Source organism: Oryx dammah, unplaced genomic scaffold, assembly GCF_014754425.2.
Source record: "Oryx dammah isolate SB20612 unplaced genomic scaffold, SCBI_Odam_1.1 HiC_scaffold_29, whole genome shotgun sequence".
NCBI lineage: Eukaryota > Metazoa > Chordata > Mammalia > Artiodactyla > Bovidae > Oryx > Oryx dammah.
In genome coordinates this window covers 115,175,739-115,196,568 of record NW_024070213.1, presented here as the reverse complement: position 1 = coordinate 115,196,568, position 20,830 = coordinate 115,175,739, and positions in this window count along the sequence as shown.

The window sequence follows — 20,830 nt, the reverse complement described above, 5'->3', positions numbered from 1 at the left end:
ACCTGATGGTTCTGTCTAACAAATGCTGTAGCATAAGACTTGGGTCAGGAAACTCCCGATTCCCTCTTAGTTGATAGTTGACCTGCAGTGTAGACCCACACTGACTCACCCAGCCACAAACTGGGAATTAATGTTTCTAGTAACTTTAGTGATCCTGTCCATTTGTGCAATGGATCCAGGGTCTGCCTCAGGCCCTGACTCATCTGTAAACTTGTATATACCTTAGTTGGATTCTGGAGAATTCAGCTAGTAAGGAAGCGGATGGTGGTGGAAGCACAGAGCAAGTCACCCCTGTAGGCAGAGGAGAAGCACAAGGAGAAAGGCAGAAATGTCCCCAACACAGGAAGTTCATATATAAATAGTAACAGTGGTGAATTTGGTTGATGGCTCCGTTTCTTGATTCTACCTACAACTTTCAAGGAATGTGTTGATTATTTTCCATACTTTTAAAAGGATTTGTCTTAATGAGATTGCACTTATTTACAAATGGATATTGGGGATCAAAATGCCTTATGCTTTGGGTTTTATACTTATAATAAAGAGAAGTCTGCTTATGTGTTTGTTTGGCCAGGCCACTCAAGATGGCTCTTCTCTTGCTGTCTGTACATCCCTTGCTTGACCAGTGCCTGCCTCACCTACACCCTAATCACAGGACTCTCCAATTCTCTTAATCACAGGGCTTAGTCAGTAACTGCCTGCATGCTTGCCCCTGGCCCTGGGCACGGGTGTCCCTGGTCACTGATGAGCCTTCCTTTCCCCCGAGAAGACTGTTGTTGAGGTCTGCCTGCAGTCTGCTGTACATAGTGGGGTGTCACCCGGTGAATTTGCTCCTGACTTGTAAGATGCCCTGTCTAATAAACCATCCATGTCTCTGTCATGGTCTCTGGGCTCTGTCTTCAGTCTCACGTCTGAGCAGGTACAAGTGCAGGCCTGCAGGGTGAGCCTAACAATGCTTTGTGGAAATTTCCTATGAGTTTATTTTATTCTAGTGACATTATAAGACACTGATTCATTAGGTCTCTTCATAGATTAAGAGATGGTCCCTAACCCACTGAGAAGATTTAAACTGAGTTTTACATATATGATTAAATTAGACAAAAGATGATCTACTACGAAGAAGGCTCTGTAGGGTACACAAAATGCATTTCTTTTTTTGCTTTTGAGGATCTTAGAGTTTGATTTAAAAATGTCAGTACTGTACTTACTGATTCTATGCGACATATTTTATCATTTATAATACTGAGATTCTTCTTACAGTTGATGGCATGACAGAGTGAAGTGGCAGCATTAAAAGTTTCTTAATGGTAAACAACATTATGTGTCTTACAGCTAATGTGTTCAGATTCAATGAGATGTGGTTAGCACAAGAAACTTAGGCAAGTCCATGTGCCATTACCCTTGATAAGCATGTGCTGTGTGTGGATTGTGGGTCAGGAAAGAGGAATCTGTAGTTCTATCGGTGGATTTCAGTCTTCCCGTTTTCACTTGCCTCTCTTTGTGTGATATCTCACCAGCTGTAAGTGATTCTAGGGTTTAAAGGTCCAGGATTATCCTACAAGATGCAAACCAATGACCTCATTTGGCATTCAGCAGAATAAACACATATTGGTTTGGCCAGCAAGTTTGTACAAACTTTTTGGCCAACCCATTACATATCTCTTACAACACTGAAGGGAACACTGGATTTTCTAGAGTTACAGAAGGATGACATGACAGACTTCAGTCATGTGATAATGAAGAGATTTTTAGTCAAATATGACTACATATAATTTTTTCCATCATAACTAAAAGACCAAGTAAGATATGTCTTCATTTTATACAACAAAGCAGGATGTGGTGTTTTGGCATTGGTATGAAGATTATATGATGTCTAAGTTATTTCTATGCATTTGTGATTTGGAAAACATATTAAATGCCTATTATAGGCAAAGTGAGTGTAGTAGAGATGGCAAGATACATCATTATGAGTTTTGCCTTCAGGGACTTATAAGATATGATATAGAATATGATATAATATGATATAATTATAGCAATGTATATACAGATATTTAAATGAGTTAATATTTGTAATTGTTGATATTATTAAATGAGTTACTATTTTAAAATGTGTTTACAACAGTATCTAGGACATTGTAAGTGCTAAATGAAAGTGTTTATTGAAAGAAAGAAAGGCACACAAAGGAAGGATAAACTATAGTATGGGGTAAGTGATCTAAGAATGGTACCCCAAAATGCCATGGAAATTCATACACGTATGTTCCAGTTAGGGGTTACCATAGAGTCAAGGGAATTTCTGAGCCAAGCATATAAAGAACAGCAGGATTCCAGTGGAGAGAGAAAAAGGCACTCCTGATTCAGAGAGTGTCAGAAGAAAAATACATGTACACTAGCTTGTCTTACTACATAAGAGCAGGTTTAATTGTTGCAGGTAGGAGCAAGGGGAGTGAGAAAGGCTGAAGATGTAAGAGCCAAAAAGGACGAGGTAAGAGGTGATGAGACCCAGACAGAGGGGTTGTTAGTCTTAGTAAGATATGTGACATCTATTCCTCTAAGGAACAAAGGAAGGAGAGGCAGATGAATTAATTTTGGGGGTACAGAGTTTGTGACTGATGGCTTCTATTTTCTCTTTGAAATAGGAGGAAGATAAGGTTTTCTGATGATTTGGAAGGGGATGGTGTGTGTAATGGGGGTGGAGTGGGTGAGGATTGATTAGAGTCATGGAAGTTTGCAACAGCTGCTCTGAGAGTGGAAGGGAAAATAGAACAAACACAAGAATAAAAAAGTATTGCCCAGCAACGCTGAAGGTCTGTTTGAGATGGGAAACAATAACATAGTAGCAAGCTGGTATGATTCCCTTAGCAATCCTTAGATGCTGAGGTGTAGGAGCAGAAGAATTGTCTCGGAAGTTGTAGCTCAATAGGGGAAAAATAGTCAAGAGTGTATTCAGAGAGAAGAAGGAAATAGAGGGGGTGAGGAATTGGAAGGCTAAAAGAAGTCAATAGTTAGCATTGATGGGCATGAGGGAGTGGGCTACATACACGTCCAGGAGGCTCTGCTTGTAGAACAGAGTATTAGTCTCGGGTATTTAGGCTGAGTCAGGTCTCAGTGGTGGAAAAAGTGTTGTTGGATAATCACCCACACTGATATTGAATTATCTCGACTTGCAGAGTCCTCGGTGGCTCTTGAGAAATGATGGGGAGGGGAATAGATGATAATAAGGAAGGCTATAAGGAGTGATGGGAGAATCACAGGTACTTTGAAGAAGCAAACACACATTAAAAAAAAAGGAAGGTGTAAAGAGCTAAGGTGATCTACAAGAAACAGTGGCAGAATGGAGAATGATGTCCAAATATTTTAGCATTGAAGTACACGTATTCTAGGATAGTGAACATTTGAGAGGTAAGTAAAGAGAGCAGTATTTTTCAGGGAGACATGCCTTGAAGATTATGTAGATAGCAGTTTAGCATTCTGGACGATGAAATCAGGTAAAGCAGAGTCAAATACAGGTAGCGCTGTATCCAGGGTACTATTACCTTGCTAAGCCTCAGTGTCCTGAGGTAAAATGGGAATAATAATTCTGCGTGCTTACTGCCTAAAGGCTATGGTATTTCTGGCCTATTTCACAGATATCTTATCTCTAGTTCCTTTCAGTTTTTTTTCCCCCTTATTTTCCTGAATTTTAATGAGTGTTACAGGGTTCAGGCTTCCCAGGGCTCAGTGGGTACGTAATCTGCCTGCGGTGCAGGAGATGCTGGTTCCATCCCTGGGATGGGAAAATTCCATGGAGGAGGGCATGAAGAATCCCACTCCAGCATTCCTGCCTGGAAGACTCCATGGACAGAGGAGCCTGGCGGGCTACAGTCCATAGAGTCACAAAGAGTTGGACACGACTGGGCGACTGAGCATGCACGCACATCATAGGACTCAGACCTTGTTCTGCTTTCTTTTCTTTCCTCCCCTCTCCTCAACCAGCCTAATGGATTTATTTTATTTTTAAAAAAATATTTATTTGGGCATGCAGCGTCCTAGTTGTGGTACATGGACTCACTGATTTTTTGTGCCGTGTGAACTCTTAGTTGTAGCATACGGGCTCTAGTTCCCTGACCAGGCATCAAACGCAGTGCCCCCGCAACAGGAGCATGGAGTCTTGGCCACTGGGCTACCAGGGAAGTCCCAGGCTAATGGTTCTAAATATCAACCATATGCTGATGACTTCTAAAATTTTATCTCTAATACAGACCTTTTCCTTAAACCTCACACCCATACATCCACCTGGTTATTAGATATCTCCACTGGATGGCTGATACATAATACATCTCCAACAACAGTGACGTGTCTAAAACTGAAATCCAGAACTTCTGCTTCAAACCTGCTTCACCCACAACTTTCTCCATCTCACTCATGGTGGCTCTCTCCAGTTCATTCAGCTCAGTTCCTCAGTCGTGTCCGACTCTTTGTGACCCCATGGACTGCAGGATGCCAGGCTTCTCTGTCCATCACCAACTCCCAGAGCTTGCTCAAACTTATGGCCATCGAGTTGGTGATGCCATCCAACCATCTCATCCTTTGTTGTCCCCTTCTCCTCCTGCCTTCAATCTTTCCCAGCATCAGGGTCTTTTCCAATGAGTCAGTTCTTTGCATCAGGTGGCCAAAGTATTGGAGTTTCAGCTTCAATATCAGTCTTTCCAATGAATATTCAGGACTGATTTCCTTTAGGATGGACAGGTTGGATCTCCTTGCAGTCCAAGAGACTCTCAAGAATCTTCTCCAACACCACAGTTCAAAAGCATCAATTCTTCTGCTCTCAGCTTTCTTTATAGTCCAAGTCTCACATCCATACATGACTACTGGAAAAACCATAGCCTTGACTAGACAGACCTTTGTTGCCAAAGTAATATCTCTGCCTTTTAATATGCTGTCTAGGTTGGTCATAACTTTCCTTCCAAGGAGCAAGCATCTTTTAATTTCATGGCTGCAGTCATCTGCAGTGATTTTGGAGCCCCTCCAAAATAAAGGCTCTCACCATTTCTATTGTTTCCCCATCTATTTGCCATGAAGTGATGGGACCCGTTGCCAGGATCTTAGTTTTCTGAATGTTGAGTTTTAAGCCAACTTTTTCACTCTCCTCTTTCACTTTCATCGAGAGGCTTTTTCGTTCTTCTTCACTTTCTGCCATAAGGGTGGTGTCATGTGCGTATCTGAGGTTACTGATATTTCTTCCAGCAACCTTGATTCCAGCCCAAACCTTTGAAGTCAGCCTGGTTTCTCTCTCTCAGACCCCATACCCACCTGGCCTCTGTCTTCAAAGACTGTCCTGAAACCAGCTGCTTCTCACTGCTTCTGCTGCTACCACCTAGATCTGAGTTCACCTCTTGCACTATCTCTAGCATTGTCTTCTACCATCTTTTCTCAGTAGCTTGAGCTTGCTAGAGAGATCTTTAAAAACAAAGTCAGGTCATAGCACTGTCTAGTGGATTCCATTTCTCTCAGAAAACTCTGTCCTAACACAAGCCTGCAAGGCTGTCCTTGATCTGCCCTCCCCTTCTCTCACCTCTTCCTTTCTCACCCTACCACAGTCTGAGGCCACTTTATTCCTTGAGCTGGTCACTTATACTCTTCACTCTACAACTTTTGTGTTTACCAATTTCTCTGCTTAGAACGCTCTTTCATCAGGTGCTTTTTGGGGCTAACTTTCTTATATTTCCCTGGAGAAGGGAAAGGCTACCCACTCCAGTATTCTGGCCTGGAGAATTTCATGGACTGTATAGTTGAAGGGGTTGGAAAGAGTCAGACACAACTGAGTGACTTTCACATCACTTCACACTTCTTACGTGTAAATCTTTGTTCAAATCTTGGGACTTTCCTAGTGGTCCAGTGGTTAAGATTGTGTTTCCAATGCTGGGATGTGAGTTTGATCCATGGTGGAGGAACAAGAATTCCACGTGCCACAGGGAGTGACCAAAAAAAAAAAAAGAAGCTGGTGCTGACCACCTTGCTTAGAAATCAATGCACCATGCATCAATATGGCGCTCCTAATCTCCTAACCCTGCTTTACTTTTTTATCATCTCCTTATACACTACTTATTTATTTTAAAATTTGTTTATTCATTTATTCTGGGCTGTGCGGGGTCTTCACTGCTGCATGTGGGCTTTCTCTAGTTGCAGCAAGTGGAGACTGCACTCCAGCTGTGAGGCACAGACTTCTCATTGCGTGGCATCTCTTGTTGCTTAGCCTGGGCTCTAGGGCACGAAGGCTTCACTAGTGGTGTCTCATGGGCTTAGTAGTACTGTGGCATGTGGGATCTTCCGGGAACAGGGATCGAACCTGCATCCCCTGCATTAGCAAGTGGGTTTTTAACCACTGGATCACGAGGATAGTCTTTTAGATGCTATTTACTTTACTTATGCTTATTCTTTATTGCTCATCTCCCTCTGCAATGAAAACCCCTTATGAGCTTGATCTCCTTTTACCACCAATGAACACTAAGGATCTGACATGGTACTTGGCAAGTGGTGGATACTCAGTAAATATTTGTTCAAAGAATAAAGCAATGAGAAAGTGAATGTATGACTATAAAACCTTTCTGTTCACTGGTGTGGTGGGGGTGGTTTAGTCGCTAAGTCGTGTCTGACTTGCGACCCCATGGACTGTAGCCCACCAGGCTCCTCTGTCCTTGGGATTTCCCAGGCAAGAATACTGGAGTGGGCTGCCATTTCCTTCTCCATCTATATACTGGACATTATGCTAAGTATTGCATTAATGCTACTTGTTATTATTGTTGTTACTTTTTAGTTGAGGGAGAGGAATAAGGAATACATCTTAGAAAGGTTTGATAAAAAGGAAAAAAAAGATAAAGAGGAAGACTGTGATGTTGACATGGGCTGGTAAGTAGATTATGACCTTAAAATAAACCCTAGTAGGCTATTGGTTTCTCTGTAGGAGCTCTCTAGAAGAAGTCACCTTTGGGAGAGAGAGTTAGGAAATAATTTACCCAGAAATAATTATCACTAGCAGGAAATGAGTCTTTCCCCACCCTGACTCATCCAATGGAGACTACTTATAAGTCATTATCTTGGTTAAGTTTTATTAATCTTTGGGCACAGAGCACAGTGGTACACTTTACTGGGGGGCACTCTTCACCAATGAGGTTTTAAAGCTCTTGGGGGAGTATTTGAATTAGAATTTGAATGTGATAGCAGGATTGATTTAGGAAACGTTGTTCACATTTTCCTTACTTTTTCTTTTCTTTTTTACATCTTGAATGTTTGGGCAATTAGTGAGCTTAAGAGAGAATGGCATAATTTTAGTTTGGAGAATATGAGATTTTCGGATTACTTTGAGTTTTTCATGCCTCTAATATGTTGACACTTTGATTGTGTATTGCCCATTAATTTAAGTATTGAAATGGCTTATTGCTTTGTTGGATCTGAAAGATTTATGATACACCCAGGGATATAGGTGCACTTTTTCCCCTTAAATTAACCTTTCATTCGACAGACATCATTCATACGCCTCATGGACAATGCTGGAAATGCAGAAAGAAGAAAAACTAGCCCTTGTCCCATCCCCGGAGATAGCCACGGTTAGCCTACTGCTGTATTGTACATTGAGTCATTTCAAAAAGTGGATATATTTCCCTTGGAATTTGTTCATTTGCTCTCTCAAGGTAGTAATTCCTAACCTTTTCTAGGACTGTGGGCTGTTCTGAGAATCTAATAAAAGCTATAGATTCCCTTCCCTTGAATCTTCATATGCTCATGCACACAACTTTTGCATATCATCAGAGGTTTTATGAACAATCTGAATCCTATAATAACCAGTGGATCCTAGGTTTAAATCCTTGATATAAAGCATAAGCCCCGTTAAAACCCTTTTAAAATCTGATAAATGATGAAAAATTAAAATGCTTTCCTATTATGCTCACACTTGTTCAGATAAAACCATAGTGAATAGTAGTGTTAGCCGTTCGGTTGTGTTCAACTCTTTTTAACCCCATGGACTATAACCTGCCAAGCTCCTATGTTCATGGAATTCTCTAGGCAAGAATACTGGAGTGGATTGCTATTCCCTTCTCCAGGGGATCTTCCTGACCCAGGGATTAAACCCAGGTCTCCTGCATTGCGGCAGGCAGATTCTTTACCATCTGAGCCACTTGAGACCTGGTGAGTATGTGTTGCCTTCATCTGCCTGGCACCCATTTTTACCCTTCTCTTTTCGTAACACTGCTCAATTACTTGGTTATAAGGAATGGTATGTGACTGGAGCTGCAGTGAGAAGATCTGACTTTAGAGTAGCTAAAGTATAAATTAAAATTAAACAGAGAAGGATATTTTACCAAATGTGTAAGAATCTATGCATCCAATTGTTTATTTCCCACCGTAATTACTTTGGGAGATTTCATTTCAATTATGTTGTCATGGTTCAACATACTTTTGAATTTATCTTCTGGAATTGCCTTTAAAGTAAGTTTTTGAGGAATATAAGCAAGTCACATCATCAAAACTTTTGGTTGAAAGTTATAGTAGACTCCACACAAATTAATTAAATAAGAAAGTAATTTATTGGTCCATGTCTTTAGAAACTTTAGGGGAGAGCTCTGATTTTAAACACAGATAGACAAAGAAACTCAAATAATTTCATCAAGATCTTGAGTTGTTTCATTTGTGTGGACTCCATTCTCAGGCAGGATTTTCCTGTGTGGTGGCAAAAGTTACTATCATTCTTTCAGGCTAAAATCCATCAGAAGCAGACAGCATCATTTCTGGTAGTTCCCAGATAACTCGTGAGACTTAGACCTCATGCTCACAGTGAAACCACCTTTGAGGCCAAGGGAATACACTGTGGCTTTTGGTTTCATTCAGGGACATGTGCCTCCCCATGGAATCTTTGTTTTTATCCAATATGCATGGACCAAGAAGGGCTTCCCTGGTAGCCCCGTTGGTAAAGAATCTGCCTGCAATTCAGGAGACCCCAGTTCAATTCCTGGTTTAGGAAGATCCGCTGGAGAGGGGACTGGCTACCCACTTCAGTATTCTTGGACTTCACTTGTGGCTCAGCTGGTAAAGAATTTGCTTGCAATGCGGGAGACCTGGGTTTGATCCCTGAGTTGGGAAGATCCCCTAGAGAAGGGAAAGGCTACCCCCTCCAGTATTGTGGCCTGGAGAATTCAAAGAGTCAGACATGACTGAGCGACTTTCACTTTCATGGACCAAGAGTGGAGGAGGAGATTAAGGGTCAAAATAGGGGGCTATTGTTGGAAGAAGCAAATCTTTTTTATTTTTATTTTATTTATTTTACTTTACAATACTGTATTGGTTTTGCCACAGTCAATATGACTCTTTTATTAAAGTCTCAATTTATTTGTGGCTCAAAACCTCAACTTTCTTCACAAGTTGTTTGTTGTTGTTTAGTCACCAAGTAGTAACCAACTCACTGAGACCCCATGGTCTGTAGCCCGCCAGGCTCCTCTGTCCATGGGATTTCCTAGGCAAGACTACTGGAGTGAGCTGCCATTTCCTTCTCCAGGGGGTCTTCCCAACCCAGGGATCAACCTGCATCTCTTACATCTCCTGTATCGGCGTTGGCAAGCAAGTTCTTTACCACTGTCACCACCTGGGAAGCCCAGGAAAGCCAGATATGACCCTAAATAACTGTTGATAACAATAAAGGTAATTTACGAATGTCAGAGGATTCAAAAGAATATTGTTTTAGATTGTAATATTCATTCCAAGAGAGGCAGAGATAATACCTGGGAAAATACAGTTTACTCATAGGAGTTATCTCTAAATTTAAGTAAAACAGAAGGAATAAGAAATAATACAAATAAATCTAAAATAGCAGGTAAGCAATTATTGACTTTTTTATAGTATTTTTAAAAATAATTAATTTATTTTAATTGGAAGATAATTTCTTTACAACATTGTTGTGGTTAGTGCCGCACACCGACATGAATCACCCGTGGGTGTGCGTGTGTCTCCCCGTCCTGAACCCCTGCTCCCACCCCTCTCCTCACCCCATCCTTCTGAGTCACCCCAGAACACCCGGCTGTGAGTGCCCGTTTCATGCATTGAACTTGCACCGGTCATCTGTTTTACATATGGTAATATACATGTAACTATTGACTTTTAGCCTGCATTCTTAAAGGCTGTATGTTTAAAAGAGATTAGGAAATTCTCACGAGAGTCTACAACATTGAATTATAGGAAAAAAAAGTCATTCTAGTAAATTCTGTTCTGAAAAACATGCGAAATAAAATGTGATTTATTGCGGATGTTCCTGTGGGCTCAAAAATTATATGCAATCTGAGTTACTGGTTTTAATGTTCTATGTGACCAAGCTTATTGTGGGATTTATACATTTTCTATTTGGCTTACTTTTGTCTGTTGATCTAGCAGTTTCTGATGTGAATGTGTTAAAATCTTTACTTACATTGTTGATTTAGCTATTAATCTTTCCTAATTTTTAGAGATTTAAAAAATAAACATACATTTCAAGGCTACATACATATATATACCTGTGATTTTTGTATATTATTCATGTAATATTCTTTTTATCAGTGTATGATGTTCTTCTTTTTCCTTATATTTTCCACCATAAGTTCTATAACCTGCTTTATTTCTTATTTTCCTGGTATATTTTCTGCTGTCTTATTGATATTTCTGTATACTTTCTTTACTTTTTTACCCATTAATATTTACCCTTGGATTCACTGCCTTTTGACTGAATATGGTTCATTTATATGAAATTAAATTTTTTTCCTCAAATATTTCTGTCATCTTATTTTTTGCTTTCCATTTACAGTTCTTTTCACTTATTTTTTCCCTTTTATATGCTCCACTAGGTAGATGACAGTTTTTCTTCTATTTTAAAAATAAACATTTTATTTTTATACTTGTGGTGTATACTTTTTAACTCCCAACTTAGTAAGACTTCAAATTGTGCTTATTTTTCCATATCAAACAATTACACTGAATAAGACAAGATATATTCTAACTTCTCTCATATCCCTCCTAAATTTTCCCTTAAACTTCATTGTACTATTATTAGTATTGTCTAAAACTATAATTTTAGGTTTTTATGCATATGCATTTATGGTTGCTGCTTATTAGGTAAATTAAGTTTTTCCTCATCCTTACTTCTCACATCTTATTGTTTCCCCTTGGGTTAATTTCTTATTATGTTGGAGTATATTTCTCAAGAGTTCTTTCAAACAAAGTTTTGTATGATAAATTTTTGTGATCTCTTAAGGCTTTGAATAACTTTATCTCATCATTACATTTAAGTAATAGTTTGGCTGGATATAAAATCACAGATCCAATACTCTTTGTTTAACATTCTGTAGATTTTTATTACAATATTTTCATGTATCAGTGTTCGGTTCAGTTTAGTCACTCAGTCATGTCCAACTCTTTGCGACTCCATGGACTGCAGCACGTCAGGCTTCCCTGTCCATCACCAACTCCCAGAGCTTGCTCAAACCCATGTCCATTGAGTCAGTGATGCCATCCAACCATCTCATCCTCTGTCGTCCCCTTCTCCTCCTGCCTTCAATCTTTCCCAGCATCAGGGTCTTTTCTAAAGTTCTTTGCATCAGGTGGCCAAAGTGTTGGAGCTTCAGCTTCAGCATCTGTTCTTCCAATGAATATTCTGTACTGATTTCCTTTAGATTGACTCTTTGGATCTCCTTGCAGTCCAAGAGACTCTCAAGAGTCTTCTCCAACACCACAGTTCAAAAGCATCAATTCTTTGGCACTCAGCTTTCTTTATGGTCCATCTCTAACATCCATACATGACTACTGGAAAAACCATAGCTTTGACTAGACAGACCTTTGTTGGCAAAGTAATGTTTCTACTTTTTAATATGCAGTCTAGGCTGGCCATGGCTTTTCTTCTAAGGAGCAAGTGTCTTTTAATTTCATGGCTGCAGTTACCATCTGCAGTGATTTTGAAGTCCAGAAAAATTAAGTCTATCTCTGTTTCCACTGTTTCTCATCTGTTTGCCATGAAGTGATGGGACTGGATGCCATGATCTTAGTTTTCTGAATGTTGAGTTTTAAGCCAACTTTTTTACTTTCCTCTTTCACTTTTATCAAGAGGCTCTTTAGTTCCTCTTTGCTTTCTGCCATAAGGGTGGTGTCATCTGCATATCTGAGGTTATTGATATTTCTCCTGGCAGTCTTGATTCCAGCTTGTGCTTCATCCAGCCTGGCATTTCACATGATATATTCTGCATATAAGTTAAATAAGCAGGATGACAATATACAGCCTTGACGTACTCCTTTCCCAATTTTGGAGAAGGAAATGGTAACCCACTCCAGTATTCTTGCCTGGAGAATCCCATGGACGGAGAAGCCTGGTAGGCTACAGTCCATGGGGTCGCAAAGAGTCAGACACGACTGAGCGACTTTAGTCACTTCACTTTTCCAATTTGGAACCAGTCTGATCTTCCATGTCCAGTTCTAACTGTTGCTTCTTGACCTTCATACAGATTTCTCAGGAGGCAAGTAAGGTGGTCTGGTAGTCCCATCTTTTTAACAATTTCCCACAGTTTATTGTGATCCACACAGTCAAAGGCTTTGGCGTAGTCAATAAAGCAGAAGTAGATTTTTTTTCTGTAACTCTCTTTCTTTTATCTATGATCTGGTGGATGTTAGCAATTTGATCTCTGGCTTCTCTGCCTTTTCTAAATCAATGTTACTGTTGAGAAATTTGATACCCATTTGATTCTTCTTACATTGTAAGTTGTTTACCTTTTCACTGTAAAGGAGTTAAAATTTTAGAAAAATTTTAATATAATTTCACTAAGCCTGGATTTTGAAAACTTATCTGTTTGACACCTTATGTTTTTGCTTCCTGTCAATTTCATTAATTTTGGTTTAAAATTATTGGCTTAGTTTAGTTTTTGTGTAAGGTGTTCTGTTTATTATCTTTCTTTCAGAATCTGTATTCTCCTCAAGGGCTTCTAATATTTTTATAGATATATCTTTTCCTCCTTTACAGATGCAGCTGGTTTGACTTGCAGTGTTGACTTTGAGGGGATGGGCATAAACTCTGGCTCTAGTTTGTACTCCTCAGGTAATTTTAAGATTTTAGTGCACAGGGAGAGAGCCTGGTGTATAATCTGGGTTTTACCTCGTCCGGTTTCCTCTGGTTCAGGTGTTGCCACACCTGGCCCCATCCAGAGGCCAGCCCAGTGCCTTTGTGTGTAATAACCGAGCTCTCAGAGCGAGGAGACGAGGAGGGGGTGTTCAGTGGCCAGTCCTCCTGCTAGGTTGCATCATTACAGGTTCTTTGTCCTGCTGCATTCCAATGTTTCTCTGCTATTATTTCTTTAACATCTGTGCCTTCACTGCTGTAGTGAAGTGGCAATCAGTATTCTCACAGGGCAATGAGGAAGAGAGGAAAAGAGTTAGTAGAAAACTCTGAACCATTCTGGTGTGGCCTCAGATCTTCTCAGTCTCTAGCACACTCTTCTTCCTTAGTGGGAAGTAGCAACCCTCTGACTCCCCAAAGCTTTCTTGTGGTTTATGTGCAAGCGGGGCTCTGAGATCTGTCACTCTCCCCACTTCTCCTGTGAGATGAGATGTTGGCAGTGGGAGCCATCTGCATATACTTGGAGTGCCTTCTTGTCCTGAACTTCTTGCTGCTTTGTTAGAAACTGGAAATCATTGTTATGTTATGAATTTTTGCTACGTTTATTTCTCATATTGCACATTAATGTAAGGGCATAATGCTGCTGCTACTGCTGCTAAGTCGCTTCAGTCGTGTCCGACTCTGTGCGACCGCATGGACTGCAGCCCACCAGGCTCCCCCGTCCCTGGGATTCTCCAGGCAAGAACACTGGAGTGGGTTGCCATTTCCTTCTCCAAAAGGGCATAATAGTATAATGAAAAAAAACTATGACAATAACACATTTAAAATATTTTATTCTCCCAATATATCTCTCAATATTTAAGAATCTTCATCCATAGTTGGAATATTTTATGCATTTAAAATATTCTTTTTTTAAAAAAGTGTTTCTTAATAATTAATCACTAGACTTCTGAAAGGCTTTATCTGAATGTTAGGAAAGCCTTTATATTAGCTGACAAAAAATTTAAGTCAAAGAGATAGCTATGACTTGGAGTGGGACTCATTCTTCATTGTCCCAACAAATACGTGCAGCATCTATCCTGTGTCAGGCAATGTGCTGAGTGAAGTGACAAATACAGAGAATGGGATGTGACTCTTGCCCTCAGGGACTGTGCAGCCAACTAAAATCACCAGGACAGCTGTAAGATAGTCTTAATTCAGAGCAACCTATGGTAATTTACATTTCCTGCTTTGTAATCGATTGTCACATCTTCTTTATAAAACCGATTTGCCTCTTTTCCATATTGTTCTTTTTTCTTGTTAGAATATATGTCCCTCAGAATGCATGTCTCTTATAGCTCTTATTTTAAAAAAATTTTTCTTTAATTTTAGCAAGAATATTTACTGAGATCTGCTTTCTTAACAATTTTTAGGTTTGTAATACAGTATTGTTTGCTATAGTACACTATTGTGCAGCAGATCTTTAGAACTTATTCATCTTGCATAAGTGAAACTTTGTGCCTAATGATTAGGAATTTTCCATTTCCCCCTCTGCCCACTCCTTGGCAAACACCATTCTACTATCTGATTATAGAATTTAATTATTTTAGATACCTCATATAAGTGAAATAATATAGTATTTGTCCTTTTGTGACTGGCTTATTTTGCTTGGCATAATGTCTTCAAAATTTATCTATGTTGGTGCATATTGTGGAATTTCCTTCTTTTTCAAGGTTGAAAATATTCCATTGTATGTATATACCACATTTTTATTACCCATTGACAGACTTTCAGGTTGTTTCCATATCTTGGTCACTATGAATAATGCTGCAATGAACATTGTGTGCTGACATCTCTTCAAGATCCTGATTTCAGTTCTTTTGAATAAATATCTAGAAGGGTGATTACTGGATTCTGGAATTCTCAAGGAGGAGGAAAGGACAATTTTTTTTTTTCCTACATTCCTTAGTCTTAGTCACATACAATGTTTCTTTTTCTATGAGCCCGGAACTGATGATTATACAACAAACAACTCAGTTTAAACTCTGTTTAAGGATTATATAACAGCAATGTATCCTGCTTGAGGACAGTTTCTCCTTCCTGAAAACCTTCATGACTAATCCTGATATCTTAGAATGTATATTAGGGGAGTGAGTCTGGTAAAGTCTTTCCATTGTTAAGTTCTAATCCTGTCATTCTAAAATGTAAACTGTGGGAGTGGGTCTGGTAAAATTTTTACAACGTTGAGACATTCTTTTGATTTATTGTAATAACTAATTTAAAAAGTATATAGCTCCCTTGCTAACACTAGCGAGTAAGACACTCTCCGCCTCCTCTGATGACTGTGTCAGAAGCTTTCTTTGTCCCTTTTCACTGTAATAAAACTTCTGCCACACAAGAGCCCTGTGCTCAAGCCTGGTCTCTGGTCCTGAAGCTAAATCTTCGGAGACCATGAACACAACATCGTTCGCCGTAAGCTATCAGTTCTATTTTTAATATCTTGAGGAATCTCCATACCATCTTGCATAGCAGCTATATCATTTTGCATTCTGGATCAACGGGGTAGCTTCCTTGATTCTAAAATCACATCTTAGGTGCTAAACATAAATGTGCTATGATAGGAAGTATAGGGGATAAAAGAGCATCTCTGTGTTTCCAGGAATAGTGAAAATGCAATTTGACTTGGGTTGCCTCTTGGCTTTAGCTCAAATCCTTTTTCCTCAGGTAAGCTTTCAAACTTTTCTTGATCATCTTGAAATATCTCTTCCCTCTGAGCAGAAATTTCTCAGAACCACAGAGAAGGGCTGAATGCTTTTGTTATCATTTCTGTCCTTTAGATCCAACTTGTTTTCCTTTGAGAAAACAAACATCTACCTGATATAGCTGAGAAAACCTGTTAGTGTGGGCTGCGTCAAGCAGTTCAGCATCATCTTGGCTAGGTTGCTGCCAACACCCACAGACCCCATTATTGCTATTCTCAGAAGCACATATCCCACTTTTATTTAAATAGTGTAAAGATTGAAGCTGGAAAGAGAACAATACCCAACCCAGCATTTGAAGTCCATATTATAACCACAGACTGGAGAGCTTCTAGGGAGGGTAACACAGTGGTCCTTGATGAGAGAGATTAGAAGCATGGCAAAATTAAATGTTTAAAGGTATTTTGGAAATCACCAGTTCTCTTCCCCTCATCTTGGTGCTAGAGGTAACAAATCTGCCTGTCAGTGCAGGAGACATAAGAGATGAGGTCCTGGGTCAGGAAGATCTCCTGGAGAAGGGTGTGGCAACCCACTCCAATCTTCTTGCCTGGGGAATCCCATGGATAGAGGAGCTTGGTGGGCTACATACAGTCCATGGGGTCTCCAAAGAGTCGGACACGACTGAGTGACTAACACACTTTCTATCCCTGAATATGGTGATTTGTTTACTCCTAGATCATACGGCCATCTTCTTACTTAAATTAGGACTGGCCTCAATCAAGCCACATGTACAAGGAGCAAGGAAGAAGTGGTTTTCTCAAAGGAAAAGGGAGCACAAATGCCAGGGAAGCAAAAACAATAGACGACACAGCAACATCCCTGCCAAGTCTGGGCAGCCACAGTGTGTCGGGAAGAAGCTCAGTCTCGAATAGTTCAGTTTCTTTATCTTAAAAAAAATTTCTTGGCTTTGTTAAAAGGGAATCGACAAAGTTGAAATATGTTTACAGTATGCAATGTGACGATTTGATAAATGTGTACATTGTATGTATGTTATTCATACATATGTATCGTACAAGTACACAGGTACAAATGTCTGTGAAATATCCCATGATTCTGGGTTACTGGGATCTGGAAATAAAGAAGACTGAGCTAGAGAGACTCCTAAGCTTTAGAAACAAATTATACTTCCTGGAAACAAATTACACCTTCCAGGAACATTTGAATAGTTTGAATAGTACAAACATTTGAATACTTTGTAGTTCCTTATGTTACAGTACCATTTTTCTCATTGATTATTATCAGCTCCTGAGCCTTCTCCTCTAGTCTTTTTTGTAGCTTGCCATAGTATTCAGATTGAAATATTGGGAGGTGTATTTCACGAGGAAAGGGGTTTAGTCCTTTGCTCGCTCTTTTATTTGCAGTGCCTAGAAGAGTACCAGGCCCATGATAGACACTCAAAGGATATTTTTGGAATAAATGGTCTGATAAACTGCACATGTTATTTTATATCTGGCCTCACCATGAATGGGTAAATGTCATGGTAACAAGGCTTATTTTGTTTATTATGCTTTTTATAATTCTTTCCAGTTGAATTTTTTAAATTAAACTTTTTTTTGAATAAAATTATAGACTTAAATGTTATTGTAAGAAATAACACAGACAGATCTCACGTACTCTTTATCCTGTTTTGCCAGTGGCAAGATTTTGCAAACTATAGTACAACGTCACAACTGGGATGTTGAGATGTTGACATCAATGTAGTCAGTCGGGTTGACCTTCCCTCTCTGTTTCTCCGTGTGTGCGTGTGAGTTTGTGGTAAATTGCTTCATGGCCACAATTTCTTCACATCCAATATACATCCTTTTGCCATGTGACTTTGCTGTTCCTATACTTCGGGGTAAGCTCTCCTTCTCCAGACCCTTGAATTTGGGCCAGACTTATTTTGCTGTGATCAGTAGAATGTGGCAGAAGTTATGTTGTGTGAGTGTTAGTCTTGGCTTCCAAAGACCCTGCATCTTTTATCATCTCTCTTGATGTATTTTCCTGAGACTCCCCACACCGCACCTGATTTGAATATATTCTAGGCTACTGGGGGTGAGGGGCTGGGAGGGGACAAACCGAGGGACCCCCCACAACAGCTAGAGCCAATTCTGGACATGTGAGTGAGGCAATCTTGGACCTTCCAGCCTGGCTAAATGCATTAGTAAGACCAGGTAAAATGAGCAGAAGACTGGCCTAGTCAAAGCTCACATAATTATGAAAAGTAATAAATCATTGTCATTTTATATTTTGGAATGTTTGTTACATAGCAGAGGGTAACTGAGATAGTAGCATCTCACACTGAGAATTTTTAGGTATAAAGACTCAGATTTTAATCCTTGGATTATGATATGGTCACTAGCAGATGAGGATTAACTATGTGTAGCTTGGATATTTTTCCCTTAAATACACTACCTGTCAGTTGCTTCCATCTGGTCATGTTTCCACTCAGCTACAGATCAGGAAGCCCTGATTAATACCAGCCTTACTTTATCTACTTTTTTAGCATGCAGGATTTTTAGTGGTATCTGACAAAGCAGTTTCATGGTTTCATGTAGATATAGACCCAAACCTGGTTTCTTAGGTTAATATTTATATAGATTCAAATCTGGCCAAATAAATGTTTCAGTAGAAAAATCTACATTACCATATTATAAATATTGAAACTTAGAGTTCAGGCTCAAGAAGAAAATTTAAAGACTGTCTATGTTTTCTGAAAAACATTCAGCTCTTATTTTATTTTTGTGTTGATCCTCACGTTAATAGCCATGATAAATCTTTAGATGTAGTCCAGGAGGATACATTATTTCAGAAATCCCAAGAAAGCATCTGGACATGCAGATATTTCGATAGATAGTGAAAATATGAATGAGTTTATATTTACTAGCTCTTTATATCATTTCTCTTTTAGATACATTAGAGATTAATCATATAAACCGGTGAGTAAGATATATCTTTGCATAGTGGTTAAGAAATCAGTCTTTGGTATTAGACTCCCATCTAATCCTATCACTTACAGACTGTGGAATCTTAAGCAGGTTGCTTAATTTCCTTGTGCCTCAGTTTCTGCATCTATAAAATAGGGATGATAATAATACCTGTCTCATGTTTGTCGTGAATTTTAAATGGGAAAATGCACCATCCCTACCACACTGGAATCACTCAGTGTTACTTAATGCTCCATCTCCCTTTTATTCCTCCTCTGATTGCCACCGTCATTAGTCTTCATTCTCTCCTTGGTTGACCACTAATAGGAACTGTCTTATTTCTAGCTTCTTCTCCCAATGCTAGGACTCTGAACATTTAACACAAATCTAATGACTTGTTCTCTGACTTAAGCTTTAGGTAGTTACAGTTAATAGATGTTTATGATGAGGCCAGCAATATGTAGCATGGGAGAAACTCCAGGGGTTCAACTGGCTCACCATGGTGTGTTCATTATCTGTCAGTTATTTCTCTTCCCTGGATATCACTTACACTTTCTCTGAAAGTAAGTGTTAGTTGCTCACTCGTGTCTGACTCTTTGCAACCCCATGGGCTGAAGCCCACTAGGCTCCTCTGTTCATGGAATTCTCCATGCAAGGATACTGGAGTGGGTAGCCATTCCCTTCTCCAGGGGATCTTTCTGACCCAGGGGTTGAACCTGGGTCTCCTGCATTGTAGGTGGATTCTTTACCATCTGAGCCACCAGGGAAGCCTTTCTCTGAGGGAGGAGATAAATAAACATTTCTGAAAATTACTGCCTCCTGGTCTTTTTGGGTTTAGGTGAAGAATAGTCCCCTTGAAATGGTAGCAAACTTTCCTTATCTTGGCAATACTTACCTCTCTAAGACGTATTGTGATCATGACCCAATCATTCTACCAAAGTGCAAGGCTTGTTTCCATTTATTGAATCATTGGCTGGGTTACTGAACCGCCTCACATACATGGTAGGGTTGTATCAGTCTGGGAATGGATGACAGCTCAGGCCTTAACAAGATTCCTCATTCTTTCTTCTGAATAGCTGTGATTCATCTCAGCTGCTAAATTCATCCCAGGGTACATACATTCTGAGTCTTCTGGTTGCAAATAAAGCTGCATGGGATGTATCCAAATTCATAAGTAAATGAAGAGTAAAGTGGTATGCTGATATGACTGCAGTCAGACTAATTTCAGTCTATTTGCCCTTCATCATTTCTGTGTCAGCATAGCCATACCAAAGTGGATTCTGTGAAGCTGATTGAATCACAGCCCCTAGAAGCTTAATAAGCTGCTAAAATGTAAATACTGACCCAGGGAATTTTGCATGGCTAATGAAGGCAGAGTTCAGTGTCCGTGATTATATCGCCCAGCTTTACTGAAACAGCCAATAAATGTTTACACATCCATTTGAACTACTCAGTTTGCCTGCTCACAGTATAGGTGGGGTGATGATGTTTCAATAACAACTTAGCTCTTTCAGCGCAAAGCAAGTGAAGCATTAGACACAGGAGGAGTCTGCTTTGAGTCCAGGTTTTAAGGATGGTTAATGCACAATAGTCTTCTGTTTGGTGATCACAGTATCTTTATGAACAACGAGACTTCTGCCAGTAAGTCTTTCAGATAGTTTTGGCTCTAGGAGGCAATGGAGAGGAGGGGGGAGAAAAGAAAGAGTCCAGATGCTTTGTGCTATGAAGGCTGGATCTTCCCATCTGAAATCTGTAAAAACAAGATAGATTTTCCTGGCATTGAGTTAGATTTGGCAGATCCTTCATTCCATTGATCTTGAGGGTAATAATATTTATCGTAGTGTAATCTGTTAGTACAAGCGAAAATACTTTTGACTGAAGAGGCATTCCAATCACTCATGTCCCTTTGTTATTGTGCTATTAGCCTTGTGTTTGTTTTGTCTGTTTTGGTGAAGACACAGATTGACAAAAATGAGGAATCTGAAATGGTACAGGGTGAATACCCTAGAAAATGATAAATGCATATGTAAGTTTTTACTTTGAATTAGAGTCAAAGTTCATTGAGTCAAAGTTCCAAACTGAAAACATAATTA